The sequence below is a fragment of the Hevea brasiliensis genome, chromosome 7 (genome assembly GCF_030052815.1).
Source record: "Hevea brasiliensis isolate MT/VB/25A 57/8 chromosome 7, ASM3005281v1, whole genome shotgun sequence".
NCBI lineage: Eukaryota > Viridiplantae > Streptophyta > Magnoliopsida > Malpighiales > Euphorbiaceae > Hevea > Hevea brasiliensis.
The window spans coordinates 83,849,486-83,868,271 of NC_079499.1; the positions used below are offsets into that span (position 1 = coordinate 83,849,486).

An 18,786-nucleotide genomic window follows, 5' to 3' on the forward strand; every position below is an offset into this window, starting at 1 on the left:
TACAACTTTCATTGAGAACACCAAGCCCAAAAATTCCTCTAACCAAATGAAATCGTTGACTCAAATCGGGATACCAAACTGACCTGTACTATTCTGCCCAGAATTTTCTGGACTAAAGCTCACTCGACCAATTTTGGAAAAATGGCCATAACTTGGTCTATAAAAATCCAAATGCAATGAAACCAATGGCAAAAGTTTTATAAGACATAGATATACAATATTGATCTCTTAACCAAAACCCAGAAACCTAGGGAACTAGGTCAATTGACTAGGTTAAATTAACATATAAATTCTGGAAATTTTCAAAAGAACCATTTGACCTCAGAACACACATTTAGCTATATCTCCTACTAGAAAACTCCAATTAGGTTGGGCCATACAGATCTGGAACCCTAAGAAACAGGGCTCCAACCTTTTTTTAGACTTGGTCCTCAAATTATGAACATAAGAACACTAAAATGGGAGTCAAATTTTCTGATCTAAACATGAGTCCTGGTAGAACAGGGTACATGAGTCCAGGCCAGTGATTTGGTCATAATTAATTCTACAGAACTTGAAAAATTGTAATAAAAATTTTTGAGTGACTATAAGACATAGAGAAACAAATTCTATGAAGGGAGTGTGGCCAAACAGTGGCCACATCCTAGTCAATCTGCTATGTAAAAATAGTGCACTAAATCTGGACGTAAAGAAAAGTCCATAAAACAATTAGGCATATGACATGAAATGAATTAGAATAAATTGTTAAGCATAAAAATAACATGAATTAATGAAATTATAATTACTTAATAATATTATTCCACCCAAAGTACACCTAGACTCATTTATATAGCTTGGATCGATTGGTATACCAATTAGGGACTGCATATTGCAGTACTGCCCACAAGGATAATCATTGACAGACAACATATGTCTAAGATGATTATTCTACTGGCTTTATGCTTGCCCGATGGCCATAGTGCCAATTTTTATTATTACTGGCTTATGCCTGCCCGCTGGCCTTGTACCTGATATGACCGTTGTATACTTGATAGTCATACGGCTGTCTTACTTGTATACTCCCGTGTATCCAGTCTTTATAGTCTGTCATAGGTTACTTGGGCACAGAAATAAGTAGAAATCCTTAATTGAAATAAATACATGAGAAGATTATTAAGGTGAACTTCATTGAATTAAACATAAGATACATGATAAAAAGACTCCGATTAATTTATTTTTTCCAAAGTTCTATAAACATGTAAAAGACCTAGAAATTCATAAAATTTTATATTTCCTTATAAGAATACACGTAGAATAATTATTTCAGTTATTTGTTTATTTTTATTTCAATATATGCACCACTAAGCATTATACTTAGCGCGTTGGTTCTTACCACGCATAGGTACAGGAGAGCCACAGCAGCAGCAGCAGTAGAGCCTAGACAGAACTTGAGCAGATTTGCTACAGTGTAGATTGTCACCTTACCAGTTCTTTTTGGTAGGGCTCATGTATAGTTAGATTTTGTATTTTAGTTATTGTATGTAATAAATCAGATGGAGATATGCAACTAAATTTTGGATTGTATATAAAATTGTATATTATTGTGAGTAATGTTATATGAATAAAATGCAGGTTTATTTTATTTGAAAATTTTATGAGTAATGTTATGATATGGTACATGAACGATTAACATGAGAAATGATGTGACAGAATGGGATAAAAAAAATTTTCTACACATAATTTAATATAAATGAATTAATATTGTACATGACAAGACAGAATAGGATGCTCCGGCACCGAATGTAGCATACTTTGCTCAGCTACACTATGGACCGGGTAAGGGGTGTTACAATTTTCCATAAACTAGTCGGAAGGGTGTTGTGCCAATTGGGGTTTTATATGCAGTGCGATATGCCCATAGTGCATCATCTAACTTCATGCACCAGTCCTTCTTGGATCTGTTTACAGTTTCTCCAAAATATGCTTTAGTTCCCTGTTTGAGATTTCTACTTGACCACTGGTTTGAGGATGATAAGGTGTGGCCATCTTGTAAGTCACTCCATACTTTTTCAGTAATGTTTCGAATTGTTGGTTGCAAAAGTGACTTCCTCCATCACTTAGTATTGCTCGTGGTGTGCCAAATCTCATGAAGATGTTCTTTTTAAGGAACCTTGTGACCACTTTAGCATCGTTGGTTGGTGTTGCAATTGCTTCTACCCATTTTGATACATAATCAACTCCAACTAGAATATACTTGTTTCCACGGGAAGAGGAAAATGGGCCCATGAAGTCTAATCCCCATACATTAAACAATTCTATCTCAAATATACCATGCAGTGGCATTTCATTCCTTCTTGAACTATTATCCGTTCTTTGGCATTGATCACAACCTAGCAAAAACGATTTTGCATCCTTAAACAAATGTGGCCAGTAAAACCCTGCTTGTAAAATTTTTGCTGTGGTTTTTGATGTGCCGAAATGTCCTCCATATAGCGATGAATGGAAGTGATAAATGATACTTTCCATATCTTCCTCTGGTATGCATCTTCTTATCAGCCCATCATTACATATCTTGTATAGTAGAGGTTCCTCCCATAAGTAATATCTCACATCATGTAGGAATTTCTTCCTTTGTTGATAAGTCATGTTTGGAGGCAGTACCCTGCATACAAGAAAATTAACAAAGTCAACGTACCATGGAGCTTTGGAGAATGCAAGTAATTGTTCATCACGAAATGAATCATCAATCGATAAATCTTTGAAGTCCTCCATGTACTCCAATTTTAATATGGAAAGATGGTCAGCTACTACATTTTCGGATCCTTTCTTATCCTTGATTTCATGGTCAAATTCTTGCAGGAGTAGAATCCATTGAATCAGCCTTGGTTTTGCTTCCTTCTTGTTGAAAAGGTACCGGATTGCAGCATGATCTGTGAATACAATGACTTTTGACCCAATGAGGTAAGATCTGAACTTGTCCATTGCAAACACCACTGCTAGGAATTCCTTCTCTGTGGTGGCATAATTGATTTGCACATCATCGAGTGTCTTGCTAGCATAATAAATAGCATGGAGCTTTTTAATTTTTCTTTGCCCGAGCACTACTCCAACTACAAAGTCACTCGCATTACACATCACCTCGAATGGTATCTCCTAATTTGGTGGTTGTATTATTGGAACTGATATCAAGGCTTCTTTGATCCTATTAAAGGAGACAAGGCAATTTTCATCGAAATCAAAGGGAACATCTTGACTTAACAAGTTAGTAAGTGGCTTAGCTATTTTGGAAAAGTCCTTAATGAATCTTCTGTAGAATCCTGCATGTCCCAAAAAACTTCGCACTCCCTTTACTGATGTTGGGGCTGGCATGTTTTCAATGATCTCAATTTTTGCTTTATCAACTTCAATTCCTCTTTCTGATATCAAATGTCCCAAAACTATGCCTTTCCTTAACATGAAGTGGTATTTTTCCCAATTTTAGGACCAGGTTTGATTCTTTACATCTTTGCAACACCTTAGATAAATTAGCTAGGCAATCATCAAAAGTAGTTCCATAGACAGAAAAATCATCCATAAAAACTTCCATGATATCTTCAATATAATCAGAAAAGATAGCCATCATGCATCTTTGAAAGGTAGCAGGGGCATTACAAAGACCAAAATGCATTCTTCTATATGCAAATGATCCATAGGGACAAGTGAATGTTGTCTTTTCTTGGTCTTCTGGATGAATAGGAATTTAAAAGAATCTCGAATACCCATCTAGATAATAGAAATAAGAGTGTTTCGTTAACTTTTCTAACATTTGGTCGATGAAGGGGAGAGGGAAATGGTCTTTTCTGGTAGCATTGTTTAATTTCCTATAGTCTATGCACATTTGCCAACCAGTGACTACTCTAGTAGGGATTAGTTCATTGCTTGCATTTTGGATAACAGTTGTCCCACCTTTCTTAAGAACTACATGTACTGGACTAACCCATTTGCTATCAGAAATTGGGTATATGATACCTGCATCTAATAGTTTTAAAATTTCTTTCTTGACTACTTCTTTCATGTTTGGGTTAAGTCTTCTTTGATGTTCGATTGTGGGTTTACTATTTTCTTCCATGGGTATTCTATGCATGCAAATCGAAGGGTTGATTCCCTTCAGGTTTTCTATTTTATACCTTATGGCTTTGCTATGGATCCTAAGTTCTCTTAACAAATTTTCCTCTTCTAACTTAGACAGGCCAACATTGATTATAATAGGATATTTAGAATTTAAGTCCAGAAATGCGTACCTTAGTGAGGATGGGAGAGGTTTAAGCTCTACCTGTTTGGCATTTTCTTGGAACTTACCTTTAGTTTGTTCCTCTTTTAACTTCTCCATCTCAGAAGCCTTAGCTAAGGGTAGAGGTGGATGAGCTGCTAACTATTGTGCACAGGCCGCTATTTCTGTATTTTCATCATCCACTGTGTGGCTGTGCACAATACATGCTTCAAGAGGATCTTTAGGATGGGTCTTATAAAATTCCTTTTCAACATGTTCGTCAATTGTGTCAACCTTGAAGCATTCATCAGGTTCAAATTTTTGTTTCATCATGTCGAACAAGTTGAATTCCACTTCTTCTTCTCCGACCTTGAGAGTTAGTTTCCCATTTTTGACGTCTATGATAGCTTCGGCGGTTGCCAAGAATGGTCTTCCCAATATGATAGGAATTTTAACATATTCTTCCATCTCAAGGACAACAAAGTCCACTGGAATGAAAAATTTACCCACTTTGATAGGAATGTTCTCAAGTATTCCCACAGGATATTTAACAGATCGATCAACCAATTGCAATGAGATTATTATGGGTTTCAGTTCCCTGATCCCCAGCCTTTTGCATATTGATGGAGGCATTAAACTGACGCTTACCCCAAGATCGCAGAGGGCCTTATCTATTTTCTTGTTACCAATGAGGCAATGTATGGAGACTCTTCATAGATCTTTCAACTTTAGAGGCAGTTTGTTTTGTAGTAAGGCACTGCATTCCTCTATTAGAGCTACTGTTCCATAGTCTTCTAACTTTCTTTTCTTTGACAGAATTTCCTTAAGAAATTTGGCATAGGACAGCATCTGAGAAAGTGCTTCAGTGAAGGGGATGTTGATGTAAAGTTTCTGTAAAACTTCCAAAAACTTCCCAAACTGCTTGTCAAATTTGGCTTTCTGAAATCTCTGAGGAAAAGGTAGGGGAGGCTAGTATGGCTCTACTAATTTCTTTGTCTTCCTTACTTCCTCTTCCTGATCTTTCTTAGCTTCTTCCTCTTTTTTTCTCTGCTTAGTCTTTAGATTTTTCTATGGTTTCCTCTGTCAGTTCTACCTCTAATTGTACTAAAGTTCTCCCACTCCTCAGTGTAACTGCCTTACAATGCTCCCTTGGGTTCATTTCTGGTTGGCTAGGCCATTTGCCAGCAACCTTACTTGAAGAACTTGCTTGCTGAGCGATTTGATTCTCTAACATCTTATTATGAGTAGCAAGTTAGTCCACTCTGGAAGTTAGCTATTTAATCAATTCATTTTGTTGTTGTTGAGCTACTAGGAATCCTTCCATCATGGTTTCCATGGTTATTTTCGGTTCAGGCTGTTGAGGTTGGAGAGGTAGTGATGGCTGTGCGAAGTTTTGACCTCTGTTTTGAAATCCAGGGGGTGCTGGTGGTTTATACCCCTGTTGCTTGTTTATTGGCTGGTTCTGCTGATTGGACCATGAGAAATTTGGGTGGTTCCTCCATCCAGGGTTGTAAGTATTTGAATATGAATTGTTAGGCTGCCTTTGGTTGACGTTTCCTCCATTATTCACATAGTTTATCTGTTCTGAGGAGGGTTCATTGAAATTGCTATATTCTGAATTCATGTATCCTCCTCCATAGCTGTCTTCATGTTGACTGTTTGTACCAACTGCGTTGGCTTGCATTTTTTCGAGTTTCCTTGTGAGCTGATCAAACTGAGCATTTATCATGCTTAGGGCATCAACTTCCAGGGCCCCTGTAGTTTTCCTTGCATTTCCTCTTTCATTTGACCAATCATAATTATGGTATGCTACCCTTTCTAGAAGTTCAAGTGCTTGTGGCACTGTTTTCTTCATTAGATCACCTTCTGCAGCTGAATCAATTGTGCTCCTTGTAGAGGGTAGTAACCCATTATAGAAATTTTGCACTAATAGCCAATATTCTATACCATGGTGTGGACATTCCCTCTGCAGGTCTTTGTATATTTCCCATGCATCATAGAGTGATTCTCCTTCCTTTTGTCTAAATGTGTTGAGCTCAAGTCTCAGTTTTGCAGTCTTTGCGGGTGGAAAATACCTTGCTAGAAAAGCTTGAGAGAGGTTTTCCCAAGTAGTGAACGTTCCAGCTAGTTGAGAAAGTAACCACTTCCTTGCTCTGTCATGAAGGAAGAATGGGAATGCTCTGAGTCTTTTTGCTTAATTAAACACTCCATTCATTTTGAATGTGTCACATAGGGCAAGAAAACACTACAGGTAATAGTTTGGGTCTTCTGTTGGTGAACTGTAAAATGGGTTTGATGAATCATTTGGAGCCATGCTGGTTTTAATTCAAAGTTGTTGGCTTCCACTGTGGGTCTAGTGACACTAGGCTGAAATTCATGGACAGATGGAGCTTCGTAATCTCTCAAGAGTCTTGGTCTGTCATTATTATTGGCCATGGTTGGAATTTTAGGGTCTCCTTGACTGTGCTCTTGATGTTTTCTTTCCCTCCTGATGGCTTTCAGAGTCCTGTTTATCTCCGGATCACAGTCCAAAATTTCTTCTTCTGGCCTTGTTCTGGTCATATACTAGATCGGGCACTTGAGAGAAAAGAAGAGAAATATAACCAGTAAAATAAAATTGTATAATAAATATAATTGCCTAAATCAACTAAATTGCCTATCGCTTAATATTACTAAAACCAAAATCCCCAACAATAGTGCCAAAAACTTGTTTCGCCTGGTTTTACAACCCCGCAAGTGCACGGATTGCTAACAAGTAATAAAGTGATAAGTAGAGTATCGTTCCCACGAGGAATTTTGTTTAGCAAGTACCAATATACACAGTAATTTTGACTGTCTAGGCTATCGAATACTTAGAGAATGAAGCTTGTTAACTTTAAACACTAAAATGGTAAACTTAAAATGAAAATTTCTATTTTGAAACAATTCTAAAATTAAGATTTCACACTTGAATCTTACTAGGGATGTTATCTCATTTATTTACTGAATTGAGGAATCGTTTTCCTTGATGGAAATCAGTCCTAAGTTATCCTAAATCCTCTCTCAAGGCACCTAGAGTGTATTCTAATTAACTCAAACCCTACTTTCGTGGTAATTAAATTGATTAAAATCCTTTAAGATTTTTTATCAATTTTGAAATTCTACTGAGGTATCAGCCTATGTTTAGGTCAGAATTCCTAGGTTCAAGATCTTGATTTTTTAATGTTAATCTTCACCTTTCAGTTCTTCAATTAACATCTACAATCATGGCTAAGTAGGTACCGGCACATAGCATGCATTAAGATCACAAGAAATTAAATCAAGAAACGAATCTCAAATCCAATAAATAAAACTTAGCGTTCATCCATAATAATAATAATTACAAGCGCTACTCTCCCAAATCCAGAATAAGAAAACTACTTTCTCATGGTGAGTTCAGCAAACATCATGTTAAAAGGTAAAAACAGTAAAAAGAAAATCATGTAAAAGAAGTAAAACAATAAAAATCTGTCTAGGGAGATGAAACGAAGGAACTGAAGAGAGTTGCAGCTTTGATCTTGTGGAGCTTCAGTTGAAAAACCTCTTTTGGCACTGATGTTTCTCTTCTTGAGACGACTGGATTTCTCCCCTTTCAAAAAATCCTCAAAAGTGCTTTCAAAAGATAAAAGAGAGAGTGAGCCAGCCACCAAACCAATCTTAACAAAAACCAACCCTTTTTCTGATGTTTTCTTTTCTATTTATAGTTGTTGCTCTAGGGTTAGGTCATTTGTGAGTCCAAAAGGCTTTAGGAGTCTCGTTTGAATCAGGAAATAAGAGCGGGAATTCGAGTCAAAAATTGGCTGTCACATAGTACACGGCCCGTGTGTCACTACACAGGTCCCGGCACATAGGGCCGTGTAACTTGCTGGAGTGGGATTGCGGAGTCTTGCTTTGGCACAGAGAGTTACATGGGTCTGCGCCAACTACACGGGCCTAGTTACACGGGCTGTGTACTATTGTTCCTATAAGGTTCTTCAAGCTTGTCCCCGGCAGAGACTTACACGGGTCCCTGCAGATTACACGGGTCTAATTACACGACTCGTGTACTTGTGTTTCTCTATTGATTCTCTTGGCTTTCTTCTGGCAGAGAGTTACATGGGTCTAGGGCTTGGTTTACACGATCCGTGTACTTTGTATCAGCAGCAATTCACTATCTCTTGAGTTCTCCAAGCTTTCCTTTTCACTCCTATGCTCTGGGGCTCACCCAAACACCTGAAAATGATGTAAAAAACATGGAATTAAGGGCTTGACAATAGAAATTACAAAAACTAATGAAATCAACTATTATGCATGAAAATACTTGCCTAAATGCTATGAGATAGTATATAAATGTGCTTAAAAACATCTACACAATTCAAGGGTATCAGATATGGGCTTTAAGGTTGGGCTAGAGAATAGTTAGGCTTACTACGGGCTTTGGGGGCCTTGTGCTGACCTAAGTCCTAGTGTCGGTCCAGCCCATAATTTGGGTCGAGACAAAGTTAGTATCAGAGCTTAAGCTCCAGATTGTTGGAAAAGATTGTATTTGGGAATGTAAAAAGGGGGTTTTATTCATGCGAAGTATAGGATCCTGTTTCATCTTTTTTAGTAATTCCTTGTTTCTAGATTCTGCGTTATTCCTTGGGTAATTAAGAGTGCTTCAGTTTAATGTCATAGTTTTTATGGAGGACATGGTGATATGAACTAGAGTTACCAGACATGTTGAGGTCTACCATGGGGATACGTACTCCAAGAAATGCTATATTTCAATCAGTATGAGTTTAAGTAGCATGCCTATCCAGTGCAAGGCACAAGGACATAAAGGTGACTTTTGGCTGTATAGCTACCCTAGATGGGAGTGAGAGTATCACTGCTGGCAGTCGTTAGTGGATTGCCCAATCAGAGAAAATTACAGTATCAGTAAATCTGAGAGAGAAAAAAGATTGGGAAATTAGTCTTTTGGGACGTACTGTAGTAACTATGCAATATTCTCAATGTTTGTGCTATAAGCTGCAGATTATAGTACCAATATGGGATTATTGTGTAGAGCTGCTTGCTTCCCCATGGTGCACCATGATGAGGATGTTTGCAAACAGCCTCTATTTTGGTACAGTTATATCAAGACAAAGTTTTATTTCTGCAGAGGAGTTAGGAAAACTCCCAGTTAGTGTTTAAGACCTTAGAGGTAGAAAATCAAAGGTCATAGTGGAGTGATAATTAATGTAACACCCTCCCGGTAACCACTCCGTACATTCTACTGTTCCGGAGACCGGTGTCGGTCCGGACAGCTAGAACGTCCGGAAAAATATTTAAACTAAAGTCAGGAACCCTAATTAACTTAAATATTAATAAGAAAAATTTAGTAAAAATTTTAGAAATAAAATACAACTGAGTCAAGGGCGATGGGTCACCGGAGGGAAGTTGCGGTTCTCGCAACGAGGAGCCCTAGACCCGAGGGAAAAATTATAAAATAATTTTTGGGACTCCAGAGAAGGGTCATTGAGGTTCCCATGGCATTAGAATGCCAAGAAAATACCTAGAAAAATATTTCAATCGGTACAGCCAATTTTGACCCGTTAAGCCAAACGGAGGGCATTTTGGTCATTTCGCCTTCAGAGGTGATTTTTGGCCGACTTGTCCAGTTGAGTAAATAATTAATATGACATAAAATATGAAGAAATATTGCTAGAAATTAAATTGAAAATGAGTAGTGGAGGAAAGAAAAGAAAAATGCAACAAATGCAAATTATGACCTCAAAGTGATGTCATTAAGGAAATGTGGACCAATCACAAATAAGCCATCCTTTGACTAACAAGTTAAAGAGATAAATGAAGACTAATGAGGACCAAAAATCAGCTGCTCTTCTTCTCCTTCTTCTCCACCAAAAACGTGAACCCTTCCTTCCACCCTCCATTGGAGCTCAATCAAGCAAGCTTGATTTCCTACCTTGTCTCACCATAAAATCCTAACCTAGCTTCACTAAAACTTGCCCTAGCACCTTGCTAAAGCCTTTGGCAGCCAAGAAAAGCCAAGAAAGTAAAGGAATTGCTTGGGAAAATTCTGCCCAAACAAGGTTAGTGCATATATACAATTAAAGCTTTTAAAATTCTATGTTAGAGACTTGGAATAAGTAGGAATTTGTAACTAAAATGAATGAAATCTATGTCTATCCATGCCCTAAGTTTTGGCAGCCCTATTGAATGAAAAGGTATGAGTGTTTTGATGGACTTAAAGTGGACTAGATATCAAGATTAAACCATGTATGCATGTGATTATTGAAAGAGATAGTTAATTAAAGCATGTTGTGAAAAATTCATATGGAAATTAGGGTTTGGAAAGGTGAAAGTGTGAATTGGCTTAGGAAATTGTTAGGGCACATTGTAATGGTCAATTAGTGACCATTTTAGATATGTTGACCATAAATGGGACTGAAAAATGCTATGGCAAAGTGAGGTGAAATCTGCCCTATGGACAGCAGCATAGGGACTGAAATTTCAGTCCCTTTGCACTGCCATAACTTGGGCTGTGCTTGTCCAATTGATGTTTGGCCAATTGGACATGAAACTAGGCTTATAATGTCACATTTTTGCTGAAGAAACCATGCCCAAAAGACCAAAGAAAAAGGGTCAAAACTCAGCCACAATCCGGAACCCTGAAACTGCCTCTGCAGAATTTGACCAAATGAACAGTAACTGTTCATTTGGCCATAAGTCACTGTATATTTGGTCAATTGGTCTGAAATTTTTACAGCAAAAAGTTAAGACATAGACAAACAACTTTCATGAAGGAACCTACCCCAAATTATGGCCAGAACCCATTCAACCAAGTGACTCAAGTCACTGTTTATGCACTGTAGATATGGTAAAATTCTGCAGACTGCATATCCGGACAGCCTGGGTTTTTGAGCCATATCTGGAGCTACAAAACTCCAAATGGAGTGATTCAAAAAAGGAAATTCAACTAGACAAAATAAGGAACAACTTTCATGTTTTACATTTCCTCAAATTCCAACAGTAACAGTGTCCAATGGAACAGTGAAGTTGACTCACCAAAACTGAAAAATCTGTTTGTGTTGAGTTACACTTTGGAATGGCAAAAACACTTAATGCCAACAAGTTTTAAACACCAAATGTGGTATGTTGGGAGTGCCAAAGTTGATGTACACATTTTTATTCTAAAAGTCAATATTTTTGTTGACCAATGATAAATAGTAACACCAAAAAAGTTGAAATTCACAAATTGACGAATTTAAGAGTTTCAAATGCCCTAGTATACCTAACAAGATTGGTTTGGATAGTTTGGCATGCCAATAGGGTTCAGTTAGCAGTACTGCACATGGCAAAAATGCCATTCTGTGATTTCATGGCTTTTAGCCATTCGACTTTGCATTGAGACTTGGCCTTGTGCTCGATATTATTTACACTTGTTAGTCGCTGCACACCGGAGATGCATATGTGACCGATGGTGTGACGGCCCGAGGTACTAGGTACCCAGTGCGTTACGTTATCCATCCCGTCTAGTGTAGGTTACTTGGGGCAACCAAATGAATAAAAGTGAACAAAGTTAATGAATTAATGAATATTCCAAAATCAAACAAAGAAAGCATACACTTTGCATACACATTTATTTTCTTGCCAATTTCTTCTATTATATTATTGCACCACTAAGCATTATTGCTTAGCGCGTTGCTTTTACCACGCCGTAGGTACCGGAGATTCTGACCGTGAGCCCAAAGAGACCATGATCGGGTGAGTCCATCCGACGCTTCGCTGTCCGTGTCACCTCACTACTGCAGCATCGGTAGGGCACTAGGTGTCATTTTGTCATTTTGATATTTTGTAGCAGATTTGTATTTTCTCATATGTACTTGAACTCATGTAATATATTTTGATGTTTATGTAAATAATGAAAGTTATGACTATGAATGCAAGATTTGAGCATGTATTTATTGCTTGTATATGAGAAATGGATGTTGAGAAATGAAAAGGTTGTTGAAACCTGAAACTGAAAAATTGTTCAAATCTTGATATTGAGTTTTGTGATGATATTGAAGGTAAGAATGAATGAATTTGTTTATTGGAAGTGTTTTTAACAGTTCAAGAACGTTTTCTCCATTTTTAGCCAGTACTACGGATTTTCTTTAAAATTTTCGAACCTTAAATGAATAATACTTTTGATAAATGGCTTAAACAAATTGTATTTCATAAATTATATGCAAAAGTATGATATAAATTAATTGAGGAATATTAGAGTGTGCCAGACACCGTGTGGCATTACTTACTCGTATACCGTATACGGGTAAGGGGTGTCACATTTAGTGGTATCGAGCACGTTTAGGCGTTTCTGGGCCTAGATTGAGTCCATACCATGCATTGCATTTGTAAGAGTCGAGGTGACACTGACGCAGATCTGTTTATCTTTCTTATTTTGAATAGGATATGGACCCTACATCACAGAGAGCCATTGAGGAGGAAGTGGAGAGTCATGCTCCACCTGCAGCAATGAGACTGGGGCATGAGAGAATCTGCTCCACACCAGCAGAGCTCGCCAGCCTCCATGTGCCATGTTCCAACAAATGGCCGACTTCTTTAGACAAATGGTCGGGTAATGCCAAGACCACCACCACCACCACTCCACAGTAAATCACACTGAAAGGCTAAGAAAGTTTGGGGCGGTGGATTTCTATGGCAAGAGAGAAGATGACTCGGTGGCAGCCGAGAATTGGTTGAATGCAGCAGAGTCTTAAAACAACTCCATCGCACTGCAGCGTAACTTAGAAGTCGCTATATCCTTGTTACAAGACGATGCCTACGGATGGTGGGACACCGTGTCCAGTGAAGTGCAGCAAGTCAGAATTTGGGACTTCTTCCTCTCCGAGTTCAAGAAGAAATATGTGGGTACTGTATACCGGAAGAGAGAAGAAGGGAATTCATTAACCCGAGGCAGATGGTGAGTATGAGAAGGAGTTTGTTCGGTTAAGCCGCTATGGAAGGGAAATAGTCCCTAACTGAGAAAGGTGCAAGAGATTTGAAGAGGGACTGAATGACAATATCAAGATACACCTCACCGCCTTAGGAATCACGCATTTAGCAAGCTAGTGGAAGCTGCAATAAGGGTTGAAAAAGTGAGAATCAATGAGCAAACCGTATGAGAGACAAGAGAAGAGGGGACCAGTCGCCTAGTTCCACCCCGGATTTGGGAAGAAGTTTAAGGGTCCTCCCGCACGAGTTCGGCCGCCACAGTGGTCGTGGTCACCTCAGGGGCCTGTGCCACGCTCACCCCTAGGAGAGGTCACCCACACCATCAAGCGCCTCCGTGGATGGGGTTCAGGGACCAGCCCCAAAGATCTCCTGCATGTCCACACCGCCGAAATGGCACAAGGGGGAATGTTGAGAGTAATCGGTGCTTGCTTGAGATGTGGGTCGACAGAACATCAATCGAGGAACCGCCTGCAGAACTACTACACCGCTCGACACAAGTAGATGCACTGCTCCCGCACCACTAAGGGGTAGAAGGTCGGGTAAATCCGTGGGACCATCTCGCAGGCCTACATCCGAGCCACAGAGAGGCCGATAATGCACCACCCGTAAATTATGCCTTGAGAGCTCAGGAGGAGCAAGATGCCCCGGATGTCATCAGGGGTACGTTCTCCCTCTACTCTACACCTGTGCATGCATTGGTAGATCCAGGATCCACTCATTCATACATCTGCATCAATCTACCCGTAGAAAGGGGGATATTGGTAAGGGAGAGTGACCAAGACATTCTGGTCACTAATCCATTAGGTCACAGTGTGGTAGTGAACAAAGTATACAAGGGTTGCCCTTTAAGGATTCAGGGGTATGAATTCTTGGCAGACTTGATTGAGTTACCCTTCCATGAGTTTGACGTGATTTTGGGAATGGACTGGTTGTCACGTCATCAGGCAATAGTTGATTGCAAATTGAAGAGAATTTCTTTGAAAACCCCTGAGGGTAATGAGATCACAGTTGTAGGGGAAAGGACAAATTTCCTGTCCAATGTCATCTCAGCCACTGTTGCAAGAAGAATGATGAGAAAAGGCTGTGAAGCCTACCTAGCACATGTGGTGGATACTAGGCAGGCTAAGCCAAACTTGAGTGACATACCCACAGTGAGAGACTTCCCAGAAGTATTTCCTGAAGAGTTACCTGGTTTGCCACCAGAAAGGGAAGTTGAATTTGCTATTGAGACACTGCCGGGTACAGCACCCATTTCCATTGCTCCTTATAGGATGGCACCCACTGAATTGAGGGAGTTGAAAACTCAGTTGCAAGAGTTGCTGGATAAGGGGTTCATACGCCCCAGTGTGTCACCATGGGGAGCTCCAGTGCTGTTTGTGAAAAAGAAGGATGGGACTTTGAGGCTTTGTATTGATTACCGACAGTTGAATAAAGTGACTGTGAAGAACAAATATCCGTTGCCTAGAATTGATGATCTGTTTGATCACCAAGGGAGCAGGAGTATTTTCTAAGATTGATCTCGCATCGTATCATTAGCCGAGGGTGAAAGATGTAGATGTGCCCAAGATCGCATTCAGACCCGGATGGGCATTATGAGTTTCGTGATGCCCTTTGGCCTAACAAATGCACCGGCGTTCATGGACCTTATGAATCGTATCTTCCATCCATACCTAGATCGGTTCGTAGTGGTTTTTATTGATGACATTCGTGTACTCCAAGACCAGTGGAAGAACATGATGAACATTTGAGGATTGTTCGCAAACCTCGGGAAAAGAAGTCAGATGCTAAGTTGTCCAAGTGTGACTTACGGTTGGATGAGATTGCATTCCTTGGACACATAGTGTCACTGATGGGATTAGGTGGATCCCAAGAAAATAGAAGCGTGATGGAATGGAAGCCTCCCAGAATACAACCGAGGTCAAGTTTCTTGGGGCTAGCCGGGTATTACGTAAGATTTGTGAAGGGATTTTCCTAATAGCCGCTCCAATGACCAAGTTGTTACACAAGAATGTCGACGGATGGAATGACAAGTGTCGCACCAGCTTTGAGAAATTGAAGGCTATGTTGACAGAGGCACGGCAGCACACCAAGGTCCTGAAAGGACTTTGTGGTCTATAGTGATGCCTCACATAATGGGCTAGGTGTGTATTGATGCAAGAGGGGAAGGTGGTCGCCACGCCTGTGCGATTAAGGCCACATGAACGTAACTACCGCACCCATGATCTAGAGCTTGCAGAATTATCTTCGCATCAAGATATGGAGGCATTACTTGTATGGTGAAAAGTGCTATATTTACACCGACCACAAAAGCTCGAAATATTTGCCAACCTGTATGAGCTCAACCTTAGACAGAGGCGATGGATTGAGTTCTGAAGGATTATGACTGTAATTGATTACCATCCCGGGAAGGCAAATGTAGTTCTTGATGCTTTGAGCAGAAAAGTCCATCACAGCCTTTGAGATCATTGAATGCCCGTCATCTTTGATTCGAGATGGAGCTATTTTGGCCGAGTTGCAAGTAAGGCCAAACTCGCTATAGCAGATACTAGATGGGCGTAAGGTAGATGAGAAGCTAATGGCTATTGTGAGCAAGATTTGAGGGAAAAGCAATCGATTATGAGGTGAAAGCAGATGGGTGTCTCAGATTATAAAGGAAGACTGTGTGTACGGATGATGGGGAATTGAAGGCCAAGATTCTAAAAGAGGCACACACGGTGTATATGCTATGCACCTGTGAAGTACAAAGATGTACCATGATCAAACTCCAGATTGGTGGCCTGGTATGAAGAGGGATATAGGTGACTATGTGACTAAATGTTTGACATGTCAGCAAGTCAAGGCAGAACACCAAGTTCCATCAGGTTTGCTACAGCCTATACGCATACCTGAATGAAAATGGGATCGGGTCACCATGGATTTTGTAAGTGGGCTACCTCTCACCCTAAGAAACATGATGCAAAGCATGGGTGATAGTTGATAGATTGACAAAGTCGACACTTTCTCGCGCTTAGAACCGACTACTCACCGGAGAAGTTAGCGTAATTGTATATCGCTGAGATAGTTAGATCGCATGGAATTCCACTTTCCATCATTTCTGATCGAGACCCAAGGTTTACATCGAGATTCTGGAAGAAGTTGCATGAATCCTTGGGTACACAACTCCATTTCAGCACAGCTTTCCATCCTCAGACGGATGGGCAATCAGAAAGAGTAATCCAGGTAAACAATTGAAACCCATGAAATTGATACAAATATTGAATTGAAATGATAACAATAACGTGAAATACTTGTCAGGTCCTTGAGGATATGCTGAGGAGTTGTGTCATTGAGTTTGAGGGAAGTCGATAGATACCTCCCATCGCGTAATTTGCATACAACAATAGCTACCAAGCTAGTATTCAAATGGCCCCGTATGAAGCAATCGTATGGGAGAAAATGTAGAACTCAGCAGGCCGGACTGAATTGGGAGAAGACAAATCGGTAGGGCTGCACTGTGAAACAGCCGAGGAAAAAGTGAAAATAATCAAAGCCAACTTGAAGGTTGCCTCGCATGCATGTAAATCTTATGCCGACCAAGAGAAAAGAAATAGAATATGTGGTTGGCGACAAAGTGTTCCTCAAGGTGTCACCATGGAAGAAGGTATTGAGGTTTGGAAGGAAAGGTAAGTTAAGCCCTAGGTTCATTGGCCCATATGAAGTCATTGAACGTGTGGGTCCAGTGGCCTATAGGCTAGCTTTACCACCAGAGCTGGACAAGATCCACAATGTATTCCATGTATCCATGCTCAGAAGATACCGCTCAGATCCTTCACATGTCATCTCCAGAGAAGAAATTGAAATACGGCCGGATTTGACATATGAAGAACCTCTACGGATCTTGGCTCGGGAAGTGAAAGAGTTGAGAAACAAGCAAATTCCATTGGTGAAAGTGCTTTGGAGGCACCACAACACCGAGGAGGCAACTTGGGAAAGTGAAGAGACGATGAGGCAACAGTTCCCTCAACTGTTTGCATCAGGTAAATTTCGAGGACGAAATTTAAATTAGAGGGGAAGAGTTGTAACACCCTCCCGGTAACCACTCCGTACATTCTATTGTTCCGGAGACCGGTGTCGGTCCGGACAGCTAGAACGTCCGTAAAAAGATTTAAACTAAAGTCAGGAACCCTAATTAACTTAAATATTAATAAGAATAATTTTCTATAAATTTTAGAAATAAAATACAATCGAAGTCAAACGAGCCGGTGCCCAAGCGATGGGTCATCGGAGGGAAGTTGCGGTTCTCGCAACGAGGAGCCCTAGACCCGAGGGAAAAATTATAAAATAATTTTTGGGACTCCAGAGAAGGGTCATTGAGGTTCCCATGGCATTAGAATGCCAAGAAAATACCTAGAAAAATATTTTAATCGGTACAGCCAATTTTGACCCGTTAAGCCAAACGGAGGGCATTTTGGTCATTTCGCCTTCAGAGGTGATTTTTGGCCGACTTGTCCAGTTGAGTAAATAATTAATATAACATAAAATATGAAGAAATATTGCTAGAAATTAAATTGAAAATGAGTAGTGGAGGAAAGAAAAGAAAAATGCAACAAATGCAAATTATGACCTCAAAGTGATGTCATTAAGGAAATGTGGACCAATCACAAATAAGCCATCCTTTGACTAACAAGTTAAAGAGATAAATGAAGACTAATGAGGACCAAAAATCAGCTGCTCTTCTTCTCCTTCTTCTCCACCAAAAACGTGAACCCTTCCTTCCACCCTCCATTGGAGCTCAATCAAGCAAGCTTGATTTCCTACCTTGTCTCACCATAAAATCCTAACCTAGCTTCACTAAAACTTGCCCTAGCACCTTGCTAAAGCCTTTGGCAGCCAAGAAAAGCCAAGAAAGTGAAGGAATTGCTTGGGAAAATTCTGCCCAAACAAGGTTAGTGCATATATACAATTAAAGCTTTTAAAATTCTATGTTAGAGACTTGGAATAAGTAGGAATTTATAACTAAAATGAATGAAATCTATGTCTATCCATGCCCTAAGTTTTGGCAGCCCTATTGAATGAAAAGGTATGAGTGTTTTGATGGACTTAAATTGGACTAGATATCAAGATTAAACCATGTATGCATGTGATTATTGAAAGAGATAGTTAATTAAAGCATGTTGTGAAAAATTCATATGGAAATTAGGGTTTGGAAAGGTGAAAGTGTGAATTGGCTTAGGAAATTGTTAGGGCACATTGTAATGGTCAATTAGTGACCATTTTAGATATGTTGACCATAAATGGGACTGAAAAATGCTATGGCAAAGTGAGGTGAAATCTGTCCTATGGACAGCAGCATAGGGACTGAAATTTCAGTCCCTTTGCACTGCCATAACTTGGGCTGTGCTTGTCCAATTGATGTTTGGCCAATTAGACATGAAACTAGGCTTATAATGGCACATTTTTGCTGAAGAAACCATGCCCAAAAGACCAAAGAAAAAGGGTCAAAACTCAGCCACAATCCGGAACCCTGAAACTGCCTCTGCAGAATTTGACCAAATGAACAGTAACTGTTCATTTAGCCATAAGTCACTGTATATTTGGTC

General features: G+C 39.7%; 1 non-coding gene across 1 annotated transcript; it reads left to right on the plus strand.

The window, feature by feature from the left end:
• The first annotated feature begins 6,171 nt into the window (after window positions 1-6,171).
• LOC131181776 (small nucleolar RNA R71) lies at window positions 6,172-6,278 on the plus strand. The gene has a single exon (XR_009150254.1). It is a non-coding gene; the product is annotated as a small nucleolar RNA R71 (small nucleolar RNA).
• The last annotated feature ends 12,508 nt before the right edge of the window (window positions 6,279-18,786 follow it).